This window comes from Leptinotarsa decemlineata, unplaced genomic scaffold, assembly GCF_025532065.1.
Source record: "Leptinotarsa decemlineata unplaced genomic scaffold, Ldec_3_MD MMD2_tig00026340_RagTag_RagTag, whole genome shotgun sequence".
NCBI classification, from domain to species: domain Eukaryota; kingdom Metazoa; phylum Arthropoda; class Insecta; order Coleoptera; family Chrysomelidae; genus Leptinotarsa; species Leptinotarsa decemlineata.
In genome coordinates, this window is record NW_027412694.1 from 7,369,072 (window position 1) to 7,392,531 (window position 23,460).

Sequence of the window (23,460 nt, forward strand, 5' to 3'; positions counted from 1 at the left end):
TGCCAATACTGAAGGAGCATCTCAAATGAATCAAGTGATGCAGAAAACAAAGCCTGCTACACCATTAACAGCCAAAACTATAATTGAAAGTGAGTGGAAACCGAAATTTGAAGGGGCTTCCTCGAAGGATCTTCAAACCTCTCAATTGACAACTTTAGATTCACAATCACCTAATGTATTCGATGATGGTGATGAAGTACAAAAGCATATAAAAAAGTTACTATCAGGAAATCCCTCTTACGATACAGTCTTTGGAGTACACATGAACACTGAAACGGGAAATTTACAAATGGGAGTAGCTGATGTGGAATTTATCGATGAGAAAATTGTGTTTATGAAAAATGGTAAAACTATTGGCTCTTATCAGGGCACTCCAAAACTATATAACTTGATATTCATGAAAGTACCATCGAGAAATATCCCCTCTTCCGATATGACCACATATGGTGATATACTCAAATTAACAAAGGCTGCATATAAATACAATGAGAGAAAACAAGGTCTTCTATCGAATAATTGGAAGAAATATAGAGAAATAATCCTACCATTATTATCCAATGGAAACCCTAGTAGAGAAGGTGCTGGCATGATCAAAATACCCACCCAGAAAAAATATATCAGAAATAAGCATACAGATTATGTTTATTGGAATGAACTCGAAGAATTGATTGATCGCCTTCGACTACTTTGGAGTTCACGACTGGCTGGACATACCGGACATGATAATGAAATATTAGCCATAATTGAGGAATTACGTGAAGAAGGATTAGTCTATTGATCGCAATATCATGAATATGATGTGTGAAACTGGCTCAGTCGATCACAAACGATCTAACTATGCATACCACAATTGATAAATTTGGTCGTAGAAGAGGTGGTGTTAGTAAACCAATAGTTGGAAGATCTGGTGTTGGATTCATTCTCACACCAAATGGTGATTATGATATTCAGAATAAGCGGTTTCAAAATGTTGGTGAACCTGTAGACAGTAAAGATTCTGTTACTAAAGGATATGTTGACGATCACATTAGAAAAGTCAATGAGACAACTCTGAAGTATTTCCAAGAATTCATTGCATCAACGCTACGTAACATCGGAAAACATATTGATTCAAAACATAATGAGGTGCAAATAATCATTGACAAAAATGCACTCATCACTTCTGCATTAGCTGATCAATTGAGTAATGTGGAAAAGCGAACTGACGTAATAGCTAAGTTGGTTGATACTTTTACTGAGCGAGTCATTGAAGTTTAATAGTCAATCGTTACACTTGCACCTGAACAGTAGAAAAGTGATTCCTCAATTTTATCATCTTGAAGAAGTCTTAGAGCAGTAATATGAGTAATGCAAAATGGCAGGTTGTGAAAGAAATACACAAGCCGGCGCGTCGAAATTTCCCCCGTCGGAAGACAATAATAAAGGGTTTTTCTGACTTGTGGCAGATGGATTTGATGGAAATGCAACCATATTCTAAAGAAAATGAGGGATGTAGGTACATCCTTATAGTTATCAACTGTTATTCAAAGTTTGTATGGTCAAGGCCGTTGAAGAATAAAACTGGTGATTCAGTTACTGCAGCTATGGCAAGCGTGTTGAAAGATGCTAAATATACTCCAAAAAATTTACAATCTGATCATGGTACTGAGTTCTATAATTCGAAATTCTCATCGTTAATGAAGAAACACAGCATCAATCATTACTCAACATTCAGCACAAAAAAAGCTGCAATTGCAGAACGAGTAATCAGAACATTGAAGAGTTGGCTTTATAAGGAGTTTTCACTTCAAGGTCATTACAAGTGGTTGAACATTCTTCCTAGAATTACTCGTCAGTATAACAACAAAGTTCATCGTACGATTGGTATGAAACCTGCAGATGTGAAACAGTCTACTAAATTGTCAATGTATGCCGAATCTAAGAGTCCACATGTGAAACGTAAAAAAAATACGTTTAAAATTGGGGATAGTGTTCGAATCAGCAAATATAAAAATGCATTCGATAAAGGTTATACAGCAAATTTTACAGCTGAAATATTCAAAGTTGTGAAAGTTAATAATACAGAACCTATAACTTATGCATTAGAAGATGTGAATGGGCAACCAATCAAAGGCTGTTTTTATGGGCTGGAGTTGAATAAAACGAAAGATCCCAATACGTATTTGGTGGAGCGAGTTTTAAAAAGAAAAGGACATCGCCTCTATGTAAAGTGGCTGGGGTTCTCTGAAGATCACAACTCATGGATCGATGAAAATTCTTTAGTGTAATGACATTATCATGATTGTACTCAATATTAGATAAAAAATAAAAAAATAGTGTATTAAAATTGTTTTATTTATTAAAAACTAAATAGAATAATAACCTTAGAAATGATGCAAGTAATATGTAAACTATTGGTTTTATTTTTCATAAATTCAACATATTGAAATCACTTCAAGATGTGTATGTTAGCATAAGATTTCCATGAATCCTCCGTCTCTCTATCCGCTCTTCATGGGTTAGACACCAGCACTCTCGAAAGTGGACATCTCTGTTGGGGTGAAATTGGCCGACATTCTCACACAATTGCCAATCATTTCTACAAGCACTGCATAAATTGTTCCAACAATCCACACTATATTCACCACATTGTAGACATCGCTGGACTAATGTATCGCAAGTCGCTACACAATTTATGCATATATTCCTTGAAATGCCCATATTATTACACATAATCTCTTTCGAACATTCTCTGCACTGCTGGCGGTAGTCACTTACTTCTAGAGTTGAACCATTTATCCTCTTCCGAAGTGGGTCTGGATTCCTTGCCACAACACATCTACGACACAGGCCGGTACATGGGTTGATATATGTTTCAGGCCAATACCCATGGCAGTTGTAACACACTATATGTTTGCCAATTTTGATTGGAAAGCCGCGTATTGTCGGTTTTGTATCCCACTCTTTAGGGAAAGACATATTCACTGATAGATGTACAAATATTCAATCGATGAATTTAACTACACTCTCACGCTCCCATGTTTCCCTCTTATAAACAGGTACCGTGAAGAGTGGGGTAGAGTGGAGGGAGCTACCACCACCACTGTCAAAAATCATATAAAAATCGGTGAGTGATTGTAAACTTCAGTCAGTATTCAAGTATCACCACAAGAATACATTAATATGTCTGCCCAGAGAGCTGCTGTGTTAGCATTATTATCTCAGAGAGATATTAATAACCATGAGCTGGTGGAAGAGTTTGAAGACGTTGGACAGATAGTGGGTGTTGACGAAGAAAATGATGGTGGAGATATGCAGTATGAGGTGAATGAGCAAGGTGCAGAAGGTGGCTTAAATATCGAAGACGATGAGGCAATTGAGCAAGGTGTTGGGGATTTAGACATTGATGATGATGAAGAAGGTCTTGTTGAAGAAGAAGATGAAGGTATCGCAACAGATTCGACTCACGAGACTGACGACAGCGGAGTAGTTATTGGCAATGTTGAGTGGTTGAATATCACTGAGACATTGGATGATCCGTTAGATTTGTATTGTGTAACGGATAGCCATGTCAGGATCAAAACGATTGACGGTGAAATAGAGAAGTTGTGTTGGTGTTGCTTCCGCTTTTATTCTGTGCGGAATAACAATGGAGGGTATTATGAGCACGTCGACATTCATTACACCGCCCGCTTCATGGAGATGGGGCAAACATGGTGTAAAGCATGTGATAGGCCTTTGACCAACTTTAGGAGAATAGCCGTCTGTATCATATGTAACAACACCCCACCTCTGGAGATGTAACCGTGGACCTTCGGGTCAACAAAAAAAAACAGCCCTTTTCAGGGCTACATTATTTAAACAAAGAGTAGATATCTCATAATGAGATTGCAACAACACCCCATCTGCGGAGCAGTTACCGTGGACTTTCGGGTCAACAAAAATACAGCTCTTTTCAGAGCTACAAACAAAGTGTAGATATCTAATAATAAGATTGATCACTCAGTCAAAGAAATAGAATATTTTGAGTGTCACATAATCATACGAAGAGTAGTTTGTAATATATGGATATACCTCTAAAATGTACATCCATATACATATGAGGTATGCACAAATGTGTTATAGAATATGTAAGTTCTCTGAATATCTTATCTTTGTAAAATAAATCACATTGAAAAATGATTGTTTAAGCGTCCGAGTGGATTTGAATCTGTTTGATAACATACTAGCTCTCTCTTATCTGAAAAATTGCAGAATTCATGTCAAGATTTGGAAATATAATTTTCATAAGACAATATTTCAAATTCGAGGGGTGTTTATTCAGAGTAGTCAATAAGAGTAATTGGTATTGTAATTCAGAATATTTATTTCAAAGGTGGAAAGGAGAGAGGGAGGTAGACACTGCCCCAACCACGCAGTGTCTCGTGTACACCAACCAAACAAAATGTGTACTCCGAGGAAGGATAAAGGATGGGTGAAATAGGGAAAAAAATAGGGAAAAAAAAGGAAAGGATTACAAGTCGTCGTCGTCGTCGCTGTCATCGGGTCGGGGGAAGTACTGCCACATCACCGAACCCTCAGAAAACGCCATTTCCTCCGCAAATGCGTCGTCGTCCCAGAGATCGTCATCATCATCATCCGAGCTGCAAGAGTCTTCGGAGTGGTCTTCGGTACTGGTCACATGCAGTACCTGGACCGAAGATGTGGAAGGGTGATGAGGCGTGGTGGTTGAATCGGCCTCCATATCTGGATTCTCCATATCGGAATCCTCCAACTGAAGATCCGGGAGTGGCGCTGTAGGTTCTTCCGCCTGGGGTCCGGTCGTGGAATCGGCTTCCTGGTATGTTGACATGCTGACGATAGCTACTCAACTGAAGATTACATTGAGGAACTCCTACATTTATACTCTTGCACAGGAGGGGGTATAGTGGGAGGCGGAGTGGGGGGGAGGTGGGGGTCGCAAAAAACGCGCCCCGGATGCAAGTGGCGGATGTTGAGCGCCCCAGGCCGCGAAGCGGCCTGCTGAGCGATCGCTTCGCGATCGCCTATACAACCTTTCCCTTCGTTACTTATCCGAATATACATTGCTTGAAATTTCTTTATGATACGAATTTTTATCAACATTATTGAAATAATGTTCCAAAGATATTCAAAGATAATGATTAACTGTTTCCATTTTCTAATTAGTTCATTTTATAGCGAAACAACTAACGTTTCACCGCAAGGGTGTACCGATATAGCCCTATTTTTTTCACTACTACCAAATAGAGTGGTTAGGTTGAATGCTGCCCCACCCACGCAGCATTCCGTGTGCACCAACCAGGTACTATGTGCACTCCGAGGAAAACCTAACCTAACCTACCTGATCATCATCATCATCATCTATAATGATGATGTCAGGTTCGGGAGAATCAACCACCACGATGATATTTGGTGGAGCGATTTGATGATCTTCAAGCCACAGTTGATCCACAAGTTCTGGGCTGGCAAATTCATCATGTTCAAACTCATCTTCGTCTGAGGTTACATCTTGTTCTTCATTCAGCTCTATTGTTGTATCTGAATACCCATCGAATTCATCATCGGGAGATGTTGAATCAACTACAGCAACTTGAATGTCACCATAGGACCAATTCTCTGGTGGGGCAAAATGAGGTTCACTGGTGGAATCAGCTTCCCGAATAATTGGTGTTGCTTGATTCATGATGAACGAACAAGTTGAAGAATATTGAGAATACAATCTTATTTATATGATTTGAAGAAAGTGGGGTAGAGTAAGGGAAGGGGAATATGTGAAAAATAAAGACCCACTAGGTTATTTATTCAAGTATTGATGTGAGAATTGGGGAATAAATCCAATATAATATTCATTAGATTCATGATTTCATTTTTACACATTCACATAAATGAAATTTGTTTGAATATTGTTGAGAGAAGTAATGATGAGAGAAGTGTCAAAAGGTTTTGGAATTATACTCAGAGCATTACTAGAATCACCTTTATTTATTCTCTAGAAAAAATAACTATTTTACAATTCACACACTTTCAAATGATGGAAATTCTATACAATTATTCTATTTAACTAATTTTATTCTATATACTACATGTGACTAGAAAATGACTAGAATGAAGGAATAAATACTGCCCCAACCACGCAGTATTTTGTGTGCAACAACCAAAATAGATATGCACTCCAATATTCCTTATTTTATTTTTTCATTCATAACATTCATAACCTTAAAATTAACATGCAAGTTTTTATTATATTCCTAAAATTACAATTTTTTTATTCTAAACATACATCTAACTTAAACTAAACAAAAATATATTTACAAAAGGGGTTAGGTATTAAGGAACCCCTGGCACATGGCATCCCATTCCTGAACAAGAGGTCCATATTTTTGGATGTAAGCCAAACTCTTTCCTTGTTGCGAATCTTCTTCTTGAAGTTTCGCCCTAAGCAAAGAGAGTCGCTTCTCTAATTCCAGTTTCTGGGCCTCGATGGTGGAAATATCCGCCATCAAGGCCCTTTTTCTGGAATCAGAACCATCCACAACCTTCTTTTCCCTCAAATATCTCTTTTTCACAGACTGTGCATAGGTAATAGACTCTTTGAGTTTATTACCCTCTACCACAGTCTGTGAAAGGACATTTTCCGGGCCAACCTCTTGTTCGGAATGCTCAACACGTACCTGGGGGGTGACTGGAGGGGGTGACGCATTCCGATGGACCTGGGGGGTGGCTGGAGGGGGTGACGCATCCCGATGGACCTGGGCGACGACTTCCACCAAGTTCTGCACCTCCATCACTGGAAGGGGTGCTGTAGGCCAACCACCGTAAGGTGAGTTCTTTTCACACTTTTTGCGAAAAGCACTCAACTTACCACCCCTCCCACCTTTGGCTTTGGATGCCTTCACAGGTGCGGACTTCTTCACAGGTGCGGACTTCTTCACAGGTGCGGACTTCTTCATCTTCTTGGCCCTCTTCACCGGTTTCTCGAACTCATCCCCTGAATCGATGGGGGATAATGGTTCGATGGGCGATAAGAAGCTTTGAAGATGCGATAAATCCGCCAGAGACTCGTCCAGGTCCGGGTTGTAGACATTCAGTAAATCTTCAATTTGGGGTGCTGACGAAGAAGTTGGTCCACTGAATGTCGACAAAGTTGGTGGGGGGTCAATCTCCTCCTCCTCGGGGGTTGGTTTGAAGTCCTCGAAAAAGAACTTCAAGTCAGGAGCCGCCACTTCCTGGGTGGAAGTCATCCCCGGTGGTGGAATGGGAGCTGCAGCTGGTGTTGCAGCTGGTGGTTGTACCATGATGTCCTGTAGGACAACCACCCTCCTCCGCTCTACATCCTCCAACTGTCTCTCACTGAGAGTGGTAATCGGGGTCATCAGAGCATTCCTCAGAAAAGACATGATTCTAGAAAGAGAAAATGAAAATATTAGACAATATAATATAAATAGTATGGAAGTGTGTACTTACATCAAGCTGCTTGGAATTTTCAACTAAGTTGGCTGGCAGGTATCTCAGGTTGGCTGCTTCTTTCGAAGGAAGACTGCAATCGAATGATGAACTGTGGCCTCCTCCTCATGTTTTATAGCCGTATGCTCCCTACCACTTCGGGTGGGAATGGGAGTGGGGGTGGAAGTGGGGTAGGATAATTCGTTTGAAATATTCGACAAGTATGAATTTTACAATTTGTTGAACAAACCAGGTAATGAGTGAAAAAATTCAATTACTCGATTGCTCTTCCAATAAGGCAATGAGTAAATTTAATTTCTTGTCACTTATACTGTTTTCATCTTTCAGTACATTCAAAAGAATTCTTAAATTTTGTTCGGAACTTGTCTGATAGAATTCAATATCGTTGTGGCCCCAAGGTAATGTCTTGGTGGTATTAGGAATGATGAATCGCTTATCATCATTATGTGATAGCGCGACTTTATTGCACATCAACGTGTAAATATCATGTAAATCACTCCTGAATACATTCATCTTTCTAAATATTATACCGCCTGTTTCAACAATCCTAATGTAATCTTCAATTGAAATTTGATTTTTTATAACGGATTTTTTAATACCTTTTGCTTTCTTTATTTCATCAGACACACTTTGTACATGATATGCTTTCGCACCGGTGCCATGGAAACTGATGATGGGATCACTCGGAAGTTCATCCTTCATATTTCCAATCACCGATTTGCTAACTGGCACATTGAATTTATTACCCAACCTATAGTTAGAAGTGTCAAATTTGTCAACATTTGCAATCATAAAATTATAAAAATTATCCGTCATTATTTTCAGTATCAAAGAATCCGTATCGGTATAGAGAAGAGAAGCTTGTGGTCCGTAATGTTTTTTGATGACATCATAGAAAAAATCATAAATGACTGTTTTCGACATATCCAATATACTGAACCCCAAATACAATGGTTTATTATAACAAACCTTAACTTTATCCATATGTATGACGACAAAGTCTTCCGAAAATATGGATAATGTTTTGAAATTGGGACGAGCTATCAAAGCATTGGCACCCATACCTCTTCTTATGGATTCCCAATGTGTGACAATTCGAATGTCTCTTCTATTGTTTACATTTTCCATCGTTTTGCCAAATATGGAATTTATATTCAATTTGAAGTAACCCTTCTCAAACTTATTGGTAGCCTTATTTCTCAAATTTGTATTTAAATCGATATATTTTTTCAGCCACGGTGACTGATTGAATCTGAGAATTCTATGAGTTTTCATCACCATCAAACCATTACGGACCGCTTGTTTCAAATTCCTATAATGAACGATATATTTCTTTTTATCATTCAAATTAGGAATAAGTTTGGGTATTTTGGACTTTGAACCAGGTGGTATAATACTTTCAACCAAAAATGGTAAATCCGAATGTAGATCGTGTAACTCGACAGGATAATGCACATCTACTTCAAGTATGTATCCTTGGGGGCTATCATCTGGAATACTATTGATATCCAACTGACATATTTCACTGGCGGTCAACCAAGTGAACCCACCAAAAGGTAATGATTGAGACATGCTATGACCATACAGATTTGTTGCATCCAAATACATTATGAAAGATGAAGGTTCTTCGGGATTATAATTTGGAAGAAACTGATTGTTTGCAATATGCTTTCTCTCCGAACACTGGCTTACACCACCACGTATACCGTTTTGGAGAAAATGCACCATATCGATATCAGTTAATAATTCCAAGTTGACACCCGTATACTTCAACATAGCATCCCAAGAAAGACCTGGAGAAGTGAAATAGTGAGCAGGATCCAATTTATATGTATCTAAACTCATATTTCTAAAATTTTCAAAAATATCGCACAACAGTAGAACATCAGATTTTAGGTATATGTCAGAATATTCACCCAAATCTTGACAATTGAATGTGTTCCATACCTGCTTTACTCTATCATAATCCTCATCAGAAACATGTTTTTCATTTAATTTATCATAAAAGTCCACCTTTGATGGTATACTAGAATAATTTAATTTATCTAAAGAATCGATAAAACTGTACGGAAAAACACCTTTCTGCCTCATAAGTTTGAATTTATCCTGTTCCGGAAAATATTTTCTTGTTTCCACAAAATGTTTTTCATCTAAATTGTCACCTAACTCTTGAAGGGAAGCAGCCATAAATTTAAAACTATCGATGAACCTCAATTTCAAAAACTTATTTTTCGTCACTCCATTGTGATCTACTATTCTCTCCATAATTATATGTTTCGTGAAGGAAACATACTTTTCTTTAGTTTGAGCAATGACATCAACTTTTGTTTTGTTTGTGCATAACTCTTTTATGAACAAATGACAGTCATACCCACTGAGATTATGAAAAATTATGGGTATAAAGTTGGGCAATTTGAAATTGAGGTTACAAATACTATGTGCAGCTCCATTTCTTTTTTTCCCCGTTAGATGGCAGTGGTCACGCACCTTAATATCACCATCACCAAATGGTTCTCCACATATACCACATGTGGCGGCAATATTGAAATCATGCTCTTCCTCATCAGTCAATGGACTCATTGGAATGACTTTCTTCAAATATTTGTGATAAATATTGGTGACATCAGCCTCCAAGTTTGACACAAACACTTTAGCTGCATCAGCACCTCTATATAGTACAAATTTAGATATAGAATCATCAAAAGAGCACTTTATGAGGTAAGAAAAAGCATATGGTTCATGAAGATATGTTCGATTTGTATAAGAGTTAGCAGGATTTGGCTCATTAGTATGCACTGGTTTCAGAATAGATTCGAAATCAGCATATACAACGAATGGAACCCTCAACTGTTTCTCGATATTTTCAAATTTCAAAATATTCTCAGGTACCCTTTTACCAAATTTATCAACCCTGAAATTTGTGGATGGTGTCGTTGTCGATATGTGATTACAATCATTCAACTGATGTCGCAATAAAGTTCGTTCATTATCAAAGTACAATAAACAACCATCACAAAAATACTTTTTATGACCACGGGCAGATATTTGTGATGATACTAGTCTCGATAAATCCTTAATCCAACAATAATGACTATTACCAGAATCATCTGTAATAATCAACAGATTAACATGACTATTTAATCTACGTTTAGAATAGTGTAACGGACCCACAACTTCATATTCAATTCTACCATTTTTAAAAACATTTTCCAACCCATAAACATTGATAGAGCAATCGTTCATAACCTCAAACTTAGGAATATCTTTCAACTTAACTGGAAATTCCATACCTGCTACATTCAAGACGGTTGAGAAGTGGGGATATGATGAAATTTCATTAAGTTTCTGACTGGCAGGGTATAAAGCTGAAGTCACAGCCCACGCAAAGCAGCACTGATCTTGATTAAGAACATTCACCACACTTTTCTTCAATTCGATGAACCTTGGCAATTTGATGTATGAAGACCCTCCGAAGGGGCTATACTTGTTGATATTCACCTCCAAGTACAAAATTTTCTCAATGGTCCAACCTGAAAATATGGGTTTTCTCTATAAGTCCATCATCATCAACATTTTGACTAGATCACATACCTGAATCCCGATCTTGAAATTCCGCTGCTTTAACAGTTAAACTATCTGCAAAACTGCTATAAACCACATCCAAATCATTCGATTGATCAATTACTTCATTGGGACTATTAAATGATTTGATGTCTGAAAGATCCTTAGTTTGCAGACTGTACCGCCCAAACACTTCCATGTTCACTTTCATGCATTTATGGATATCCAACACTTCTTCGAGTAGTTTCACTACTTTCTGCTTAATTTCATTGAAGAATGTTGGGTAATCCATGTGGTGGTTTTCACTGTCCACTCGGTAGCTCACAATTCGACACTTGAAAGCTGTATTGACAATTTTCACACCTTCCCCATATTGAACACATGCATTTGTTCTGTGCTGCAACGTCCTCCGATGTACATTCATCTGATCGCTTGCAATAGTCAAATTGCAGCAAACGCATGTTTGCAGTGTTGGAAGTGCTGGGGGTGTCAACCGTTGCCTCTTCGATGTTGGAGGTCCATCACCATTTGCGGGTGTGCAGGAATCCCGCTGATGACGACGTAGGTTGTCACTACGAGTGAAACTTTTTTTACAATCAACGCACGAATACATCTTGTATATAGAAATATATACCGTACGATAAGGAGAATTTGAAATGAGTGAAACGTTCACACCACACTCCTTATAAAAGCCCAACTCCTCCCCCCCACCATAACCCAAATGAGAGCTACAAGGTCAACATTCAATGCCACAGAGCAAGCTCAAGGTAGTCGAAGTGACGAACGTCAATGTCAAACCCCACACTCAAGGTCAAACACCGCAACGCCTAATCCCACTGTATATTCTGTACACGTCACGATTTCATTCAAGGTCAACATTCAATGCCATGGAGCAAGCTCAAGGTAGTCGAAGTGTCGAACGTCAAGGTCAAACCCCACACTCAAGGTCAAACACCGCATTCAATCTCATACTATGTGTACGACGTTCAAGGTTAGGTGACGTCATACGATATTCTGAACTTATATAGGAATTACCAACAAGGGAGTGGACAACGCCGAACGCCCACTGTTCAAGGTTATATTCTGTACACGTCACGATTTCATTCAAGGTCAACATTCAATGCCATGGAGCAAGCTCAAGGTAGTCGAAGTGTCGAACGTCAAGGTCAAACCCCACACTCAAGGTCAAACACCGCATTCAAACTCATACTACGTGTACGACGTTCAAGGTTAGGTGACGTCATTCAAGGTCGTGTGACGTCTCAAGGTCAAAAGGGGTGGGGGGAGGCGTTCAGTCGGCATTAGCACCCTACTGTTGTACCCAAGAACTCTATAAAACGTGATATATTTTAATGAATCTGAAGCCGGATATCTCAGCGAACAAACGCATTACTCATCGGGAATGCACTCGATAAGCCACCGCGAATAATCTAGGCCAGTGCCGAAATTCCTAGAGAGATCAGGAGCGTTCGTTGACGATATAAAAAGGCCGCTCTCCGTCCCGAGCAGCAGCAGTATTACCCTGAAGAGGCATTAACGTATAGCAGGGCCCCACACAAACATACCCAACAAATGAAGTGTAATTAACCAAAATTTGAATAAACGATTTTCATTCATTCCCGAGCAGTAGTCTGTACCAAGAAAGCGAATCGAGCGGTTAACAAACAGTGAAGATAAATTAAGCGTTAGTTGCTGAGTGGTGTAAATAAATTAGTTGTGATAGTGAAATATTGTTAAAAATAAATTTGTTTAAGACAGTTAATTCTTAAATTCGTTACAATATGAAAATGTATTGGTATATTTCGAAGTTTCGGGTGAAAAAATTTATCATCAGTACTTTTTTTGATAACTTTGAGGAATGACATTCCAAATCCTTGCAGAAAGTTACGACTTCATGTCACCAGAATAGACAGACCTACTCTTGTCACAAAACGGATTGTGAAAAACATTTTATCGTATGAATGTTAATTCGATCATTTGATGGAAGCTTGATATTTCCTTAGGTAAAAATAATTTTTGGGAATAATCTTTCGTTTTTCCACTTCTCTATTATCATACAGAAAGTGGGAAACTTCCGGAGAATGGAAAAAAGTATTTGAAGTTTATTCCAGATTCAAACTGATGGAAAAAATCCATCGGAAACAACTACTTTCGATTATGAACATTGAATTACACAAAAATTCGTGATTAGATTGAAACAGGTAGCATACAACGTAAGACAGTGCTGATCAGAAATTCCACTTGCATGAAAAACTTTCAATATCTGGGTGTACTTCAAAGTTTCGGATCGAAACACTCAGCTTTCTCATTATCATTTCTTTGTATAACTTGAAAAAAGACGCATTCAATCCTTGCGAAAAAAAATTTGGCATTAATTAAAGTCGTAATTTGGAGAAACATAACGATGTTGTGTATTCTGAAATAATGATTCAGATATTTGTTAGATTTTTTAAGTACAAATTTCAAGCCACTAAAAATTAAAATTTTCCATGTAAATGAAAATTCATATCAATACTTTTCCATATATAATGTTGTGTAGTGTTCCTGTGTATCTGTTTCGATCCCATTGGAGTACAAAGTGACTGAAAAAGTATCTGTAAGAAAATAATGCGCATGATCTGCACAACTGTGTGAAAAGTTTTCATTGATGCATTCAATTACTTTCTTCTTTCCATCGGAAGATTCCCACTGTCTGTATAATGATGAAGAAGAAAAACCAAAAGTTTTTTTGTCAAACACGAATCTCTCCTAAAAAAATATTCCTATTCTAAAATCTTTTTCTACCTAATTTACCTAATATAGTTGCAGTATATTTTTTGAAATATTTCAAACACAGTCACAACCGATGTAGTAGGTAAAAACTATCACAAATATGTTCTGCCGTGCTTCTATGGACTGCCTGAATTGACTAATTCTGAATATTTCTAGATTTTCAAATATCATTACTTTGCATTGTCAATGCTCACATCCATGCCAACTGTACTTCCATCAGAACCTGAAACACAGGAACGCCAGCAAAGCAACAATATAAATCAAATCGGCATTAAAATGATATCAGCACCGTCGATCGGCCGTTAACACAGATGGTATCGCAATCGAAGCAAGAAGGGCACAGGGCTGGATGATGGGGTGGAGCCCTAGCTCTGTCAGAAGCTGATATGCAGCTCAGAGTACACATGAGGAGATTCACCGACTCCTCTGGGACCAGAGATAAGGGATTCCGCCTCGAGGACGATGTATTGTGTTCGGAAACGGCGGATGTACACCGAAAGAATAAATCGCTGTGGAAGACTTCAATGTGGAAGAATATGATGAAGAGGCAATGTTGGATATATCGAAATAAATATTTAGTTTTTAAAAAGTTGATGACTTCATTGGAGATAATGAAAAATGTAATATTTTGCAAACTATCAGAATTTTACACAGAACGGACGCAAAAAGTCCCTGATCTCATCTTATAAGGACGGGATATCAAGGTCAGACTAAGTGTACCCAAAAATAAATCACTTTTAATAATTTCTGATAGAAAACAGTAGTGCTGTGCACTCGTAACAAGAGGGGGCATCAACTCTTTTCCAAGTGAAAAGTTGGGACCTTCGATGTCTCTTTCCATAGACCTGATTCATTTTTTGAAATCAGACTAGCCGTTTTTGAATTATCAGCGATTTAATTTTCTTGAATTCCCCACAAACACTGTAAATATCATAATTTCAATAAAAATTTCTTATTAGTCAGTGGGCTATGTTTGAAGACTGGCAGTCAACAAATATAAAGAAATGAACTTCAAATGTTCAAGCACGTCTCGGATATACCTACACAGTAGGTTAAATGAACTGACGCCTATCAGAAAACAACTACTCCACTGGCGAAAACCACGAACAGCGTTGGATTGTAACGTAGAAAGCACAAAACAACCTTTCCTTTTCCAAAATTCTATTCTATTTCTGACTTTATTTCCTTTAAGGATAGATAAGTAGATTGACTGCGTCGACCACATGATCCTGTTAAAAAAAATGTATTTATACGGCATTAGAGGTAATGCCTTCAATTGGATCGAGTCCTTTTCTAAAAACAGAAGACAGTTTATCTCATTTACCGATCACCAGCGTATATTCAAATCTGAAACTCAAACTATGGAAATTGGGGTCCCTCAAGGTTCTGTTTTGGCACCTTTATTATTTATATTATATTGTAATGATATGAATACTGCAGTCGCTGAGTATACATGCATTATGTATGCGGATGATACGTCATTATTAGTGTCTGATAAATGCGACATTTCTTTGAAGGAGAAGTGTAACCGGTCACTAAATAATTTAGTTTTATGGTGCAATTCCAATTCTCTGTTTCTTAACTCTGAGAAAACCTTTTCTATTCGATTTCACCATCGACAAAAAACTTGTTCTGACATCAAAATAAATGCCAATAACAGGATACTTTCTAATGTCACTGAACGTAAATTTCTAGGGCTTATATTAGACCACTGTCTGAACTGGAAAGGACATTGTAGCCAACTTACCTCCAAATTATCATCTACCACATATTTAATGAGAAACCTCAAAATGATTTTAACCAGTGATCAAATACTGAATTATTACCATGCTCATGTAGAATCGCGAATTAGATATGGCATTTCTCTCTGGGGTGGTTCTTCATCAGCGCAAAGTGTTTTTGTCGCACAAAAAAATTCTCCGAATCTTGGCAGGAGTTGAACCTCAAACATCATGTAGAAACCTTTTCAAGCAATACAAAATATTAACTCTTGCGGATATATTTATATTTGAAATGTGTGTTTATATTTAAATAAATCAATTAAAGTTCGAACGACATAGCTCCTATCATAGTATTGACACAAGAAATCGTAATAATTTCTATGTGAAACCCTATAAATACAACCTAACTGGCCGGTCCCCTTTTTATTTGGGATTGAAAATGTTCAACAAGTTATCTTCTTTTCTCAGAGAAATTGACAGAATCCATGTTTTTAAATTCAATTTGAAAATGTTTTTATTGAATTATAGTTTTTATACCGTGCAAGAATTTTTTAATGTGACTGTATGATCTTCTTGATTGTATTCATTCATATAACTGACTATTCCAATACATGTTCATGTCTTATGAAAAATGAATATTATTTTTTTACCGTAGTGTGTGCTGGTCAGGCCCTATCCCCCGAAGCCCCGATACATTCGGGAGGGCGCGCCAGCATAATCAACCAATGACCACTCCCCACACCGTGGGGTAAGTGATCATTGAGTCCGAGAATCATGTGCCCTGAGCAAACGCAGTGAGCCAAGAATGACAGCCTTCTGCATCTGTGCGGCTAAGATTTCTGCCTTAGTGCGGCAAGCCGGTATGATTTTTAGATTCGAGAGTAGAGAAGACATCATTCCACCAAGGACTCCAACAATCAGAACGACCATCTTGACAGAGTGATCTGGATAGAGTCTGCGGAGTTCGAAGAGAAAATCTCGATATTTTATCCGCTTTTCCTACTCTTTTCTGACGATATTCGTCTCGCCAGGAGCTGAAAACTCCACGACAAATATCATTTTGGTTTGGTGGTCGAGAAGGACTATATCAGGCTTATTAGCTTGTATGAGCCTGAGGGTGAGGAACGAATAGTTCCAATAAATTCGGCACTTCTCGTTCCCCACAACGGATTCAATATCCCCCGAGCGTAGGGCAACACCGGTGTCTCGTCAATACCGTAAGAGTGCCGTAGATGGTAATATAGCACTCTTAGGGCCGCGTTATGTCGATGGATATAGGCCGAGACCGCATATGCTGGACATGCTGATAGCAAGTGCATTAGGGTCCCGGGCGCCTCGCGGCAGGCCCTGCACCTTGTGTCAGGAACCTCTATACCCATCACGCGGCTGCGGTAGAGTAAGGTGTTGAAGACACCATCCTGGCAAGCCATGATGAACCCCTCAGTTTCCGACTTCAGCCCACTCGACCTGAGAAAAGCGAACGTCAGGCGCTTTGATAAGCCAAGGTCTTCAATGTTATTGAAGAAGACCCCATGCATTGGCTTATCCCTGTGTCTCCGCAGAAGTAAGGTGATCTCTGCGGCTTTTATTTGAGCTTTTTGCTGAACGGGTTCAAACTCGGTGACAGAGTTGTAGTCACCTCGTTCAGAGTCGAAAACTATACCGAGCATCATTTTTCGGGTCCTTACGTCGAGTTGATACAGCTCCTCCCGAGTTCACTTCACTACTCCAAACGAGTCGAGTAAGATTGGAACGGCAAGCATATTTGTTGCAGCTACTTTGTTCTTCCCCGACAGTTCCGATGACCAGATCTGTCGAAGTTTGTGCTGATACTTGCCGCGCAGTTACCTCTTGTGAGGTAACTGTAGTGAAAAATTATTATTATTATTATTATTATTATCATTGATAGAATTATATATATATATATATATATATATATATATATATATATATATATATATATATATATATATATATATTATAATGTTGTCAGGTTGAACCGCATTTTTTTATAGAGGAGATCTTTTAATAATTATAATGCTAATATTCAATTTACTGTAGAAAAAGATGATTGCCTTATTACTTTACAAAGAATTCTTATCCAGAAAAACTTGTGAACACTTTACTTTTTAGTACTAAAACAAATTTAATTCAGACAACCTCTAATACAAACCAAGAAAACAAGATTCAAACAAAAAATTCCGTAGCCTTCCATACGTAAAAGATTTAACTTCAAAATTAATTAATGTTCTGAAGAAAACAAATCTCAGAATTGCTCACAAAAATGTTAAAACAACAAATCAATTCTTTTCAAAATTAAAAACACCTGTTAATACCGATCAAAATTATAATATCGTTTATAAGATACCTTGCAAAGATTGTGATAAAGTGTATATTGGACAGACCTCAAGACTTCTGAAAGGTCGAATTACGTCTCATAAAAGTGATTGCAGAAGAAATGTTTTATCATGTGCATTATCAGAACATGTAAATTCATTAGACCACCAAATGGATACTAATGCTAGTATTTTAGAAATTGAACAAAATTCCTACAAACGTTCGTTTCTAAAAATGATACACATAAATGAAAAATTAAAATCCATGAATAAAAGAACTGACTTGAATGGTCTCAGTCAAATTTATACTCATTTGTTCAAATTAGATAATAATCGAAGAAGAAATAGTATTTTTTGAGTGTTGTGTCCACGAATTATTTCTTTCTTGATATATATATATATATATATATATATATATATATATATATATATATATATATATATATATATATATATATATATATATATATATATATATATATATATATATATATATACGGAAACAACAAAAAACTCGAGATACACCGGTCATAATAACCACACTACCATATATTGCAGGAACAACAGATAAAATCAGCAGAATTCTTCACCAACATAACATATCAACTTCGTTCGTACCAGAACGAACAATAAGGTCCATGCTTCGTAATCCCAAGGATCAGATACCACTGGAATCACAAGGAGTGTATGAAGTACCATGCCATGATTGTGACAGGACTTACATCGGCCAGACCAACAGACGAATCAACATTCGCAAAGATGAACACAAACTAGCAGTGAAGGGAAAAGTCACCACGTCTTCTCTCTTCCAACACGTACTTCAAACAGGACATAACATCAATTTCGACAACACAAAAATGCTAGCAAGCAACGAAAACTTTTACTCACGAACAATCAGAGAGGCAATCGAAATTGAAAAACGACCTAATAATATGAACAAGAGGGATGATGCGCAAAGATTACCATCAACATGGAGATCCGTTTTATCACTTCGCACAAGCAATCAGACTGCTCAACTCCAGAGGCAAAACTCGGTACATGACAATACAGGTACAATAACAGAGACAGGAGAGGCAGCTCAGGTAATAAGACCAAAACAGGTAGTCGAGCAAACACAGGTATTGGCAGCAACGCAGGTAAAGGGAAACATCCATTCCTATAAATTGAGACACAGAGTTCGAATTAATCAGTCTAGTTGAAAAAAAACAGACATCACCAGAAGATGGCAAATGAGACTTTGCCGAAACGTTGTGAAAATAATCCTTATGGATTGTATATATATATGTATATATTGTATGTATATATATATATATATATATATATATATATATATATATATATATATATATATATATATATATATATATATATATATATGTATGTGTATATATATAGGTGGGGCATGATATCACAAAAGTATTTTTCAGTGAATCTGAAATATTCATTTCACTTTCATTTTTTTATCATTCGCGATACCTTTTATTGGTCTATGTTTGTTGAATACATTGTATATTAATTGTATACATTGAAGTTATTCATGCGTCCTACATGAATATTCAGTTTCAATTATTCAACAATCCTGCATCTGCCTTGTTGCCATATTTATTATCAAAGATAACTCATACTTTTGCCAGAAGCCTCCAGTGTGTGATTATTGAGATTATTGCTGAAGTGGAGATTCTTACTTCATTCAAAGTTATAGATCATTTCTTTGTTTTTCCGATTGGTTTACGATTTGCAAAAGTGCTTGTCTTTACTATAAATTGAACCTCTAGAGTTTGACTTTTGAATTAGATTTTGTATAATTTCACGGAAACTGACATGGACAGTTCGACGTGGACAGTTTCTAGTAACTAAGTTTTTGGTCACTGTTACCAGACTTCATATTTTTACATTTTATTATGTCATATCCGACCTTGTTGTTTATTATCACTTTCTGTTATGTACAGGGTGACCCTCGAGTGATGACTTCAGACTGAGAGCTTGCATAGAAAACGCTTTAACATATAACAAAACAATTCACTAGATATTGTTATTTTATGAGTTTACAAAAAAAATTCGCGATGTCATATGCATATCTTTCAATGGATGCTTATGAGGTGCATTTCAGTGTTTGTAATACTGGTAACATATAAATTGGTAAGTAATTGGAGAACTATTTAGACGGAGATGATATAATTTATCATTAAATAAATGCGTTACTTGCCTTAAGCATTTTATACACATTATATTAGTTACCTTTTGCCATGTCATTCAAATGAATTCTTTAAAAGTTGTTGCAAAATTGAAACTATCACACAAGAAAATGATTTTAGGCGGCCTGACAAACCATTGCGACAGATCTGATGAAGAAAGGTTCCTAATGCATTGGTTTTGTTTATCTTAGTGAACAGATTTTAAACAGACAGACATATTTTGAAGGTTGAGGTGTATCTTTACTTTTTGTTGTCTATAAGTAGATATATTTTCACCTTTTTCAAGCATACTTTGGTCAAGCGAATTTTATCAAAAGGCCTTTGTTCAAAGAGTTCAAATGAGATAATATAGTTGAAATGAGAGTATACATTTTGAATCATAAGGGGTCAACGGAACTTGCTCTGTATATCTTTATCAATTGGGATCCTCATCCACACTAAAAGGAGTTGGAATGGACCACAATGTTCCAAAACATCCCACAGTAATGAAGACTGTTCTGACATGCTTCACAATGATCTGGTATGTTTCGGAATATTTCCGAACGTTTCACACTATTCTCAAAACATTCCAGAATACACCGGTATGTTCTGGAATGCTCATGGTAAAACTTCCTCATCTCTTCACAAGCAAGTTATCCAGATAAAAACGAGAAGTTTTTTCATGGATTAGGGATAGAGAATTACCACATCATATAATTATCTCCCTTTATCGTGGGATGCGCCCGAACATTCCTGATTATTTCCAAAAGTTCTATCACATTTCAGAATACATGATTTTTCTATCTTATCCGAAGGAAGACTCTTTACCTTATCTAGATCATTTGGCAATGAGTTCTCTTTTTCGTCGATACTAGTAATCTCCAACAGTTTAAAATTTTTGTTAGAAATACAATTTTCTCGGCACATTTCCATTTCGGCATGCTCATTTTTATCAGCAACCGTTACTTCTTCCAAGGGTTTTCTACAAAACCACCTTCTCTTAATTTTTGAAGGACATTCTATAAATTTAACCGGTTTCCTCTGAAATATCAAATCGATATAAAATTGACTACAGATGTATACGATGGAATTGGCCGATACTTGATGAAAATCCATAACACTTTATTGTGAGATTTTCACTTAAAAATTTAACGAAAACGCAACACGTGTTTCGCCATACAATGGCTTCTTCGGGCGTATCTTTACTAACAATATTCTACATATTCAATGCTTAACATCTATCTAGTTTTACAATTAGACGTACCTACATTTCAAGTACCTAAGTTTGTGATGAATGAAAATTTCTGAGCTTATGTCCCAGTTTCCACATTTGAAAAAATATTTAGTAAAGGGGAGTAATTCAATTCTATTTGTTCATTCAGTAAATTATTCGAATTCCTGATTCTATTGATTTCTAAACATTCTAGAAGATTGAGTTTCAAACTCTTCTCTTCTAACTGTAACACGTCGCTTTCATGATTGAACTTATGTCCTTCTACCAAAAGGTGGTTTGCAAATGTGGAATTGGTCTTTCTATTTACAAAACTACTTATATGCTCTTCAGAATAGAAAAACCAATTCCACATTTGCAAACCACCTTTTAGCAGAAGGACATGAGTTCAATCATGAATACGACGTGGTATATTTAGAAGAGAAGAGTTTGAAACTCAATCTTCTAGAATATTCTGAAATCAATAGAATCAGGAATTCGGGTAATTTACTGAATGATCAATTGGAATTCAATAACTCCCCGTTACTGAATATTTTTCAAATGTGAAAATTGGGAGATGAATTACATTACAAACTTAGGTAAAAGTCAGGTACCTACTTCTAATTGTAAAACTAGATATATTAAGCATTGAATATGTAGAATATTGTTAGTAAAGACACACCCGAAAAAACCATTGCATGGCCAAACACGTGTTGCGATTTGGTAAAATTGCTTAGTGAAAATCTCACAATAAAATGTTTTTCAAATACGTTGACTATGAATGGTCTCAAAAACTCAAGAATCGAAAGACAGGGATAGGTAGATAGACAGTTTACTTGACTATATCATATACATATGCATATTCATAGCAAGTCATTTGGTCTCAAAAGATATCGAGTAAACTATTTAGTTAATACACTACTACACTTTCAAAAGTAATTGCAAATATCACATCACATAAACATACAAAAATATAAGAAAAATATAAGAAACAGTTAAACAAACAGTACATAAACGGTAAGTATGTTCTCAGAGGCTAAAGGTCACACCTTGAATATCTTCCAAGTACCTACTCATTGATTGAGTAAAAACTGTTTTTTATCAAATAAGATTTGATGGTTCGTTTAAACTTATTCACACTCATCATTTTGATTTGATGAGGCAGTGAATTGTTGAGACTAAAATCTAAAGAATTTTTTTGTGAAATAGAAAGCTTATATGTAGGAAGTCTAATCTTGTCAGAGTTTCTAGTGTTATGATGGTAGATGTCAGCATGTGTAGTGAGGTTGGACGATGTTTTGTGTATTTCAAGGAGTGAATTATAAATGTATAGGGACGAAAGAGTCATGATTCTGAGTTTGATGAATAAAGGTCTACACGTATTTCTATACCCTAGATTACCCAATATTCTTATTGCCTTTTTTTGTTGAATGGAAATAACATTAGTAGCCGAGGATTTTCCCCACAGTAAAATGGCGGAACCCATATGAGACTGAAACAGTGAGAAATAAACTGTTCTCAAAGTTTCGTAGTTTGAAATATGCCTGAGCTGTCGCAGAAGAAATAATATGCCCGACAGTTTATGTTTTAATTGATCAATATGAGCATTCCAATTCAGTTTAGAGTCTAAAGTTAGACCAAGTAGCTTCACATTCTGGTCTAGTTGTTCACACTGACAGGCCGTTACGAGTAGCCTCTGAGAATTGTCCTCATTAAGTTTCAGATTGTCGGCTCTAAACCATGTTCCAACTTTTTCTTCAATTCCTTTAGATCGATCTAATAAGACGTGGTTATCTGGACTTGAACATATAAATGACGTATCATCGGCAAAAAGAACACATTTAAAGGGTGTTATGAAGTTACTTAGCTCATTAACATAAATAATAAATGAAAGTGACCCCAGGACAGATCCTTGGGGTACACCATGATTCATTTCCTCAAAATCCGATGTAATATTATTGAAACGAACTGCCTGAAATTGATCTTTCAGGTAGGATTTAAAAAGTGAAAATGCAACTCCTCTTATTTCATAAAAATAGTTTTTCAGTAGAATGTCATTATCGACACAGTCGAAGGCTTTCGAGAGGTCGCGCAACGTGATAGCTGTATGATTCCGTTGTTCAAGGCTATCGACTATGTCACTCATTATATCCATTACCGCTGCTGTGGTTGAGCCACCAGCTCGGTAATTGTTTATACATAGTTACCTTCCAAAATGCATG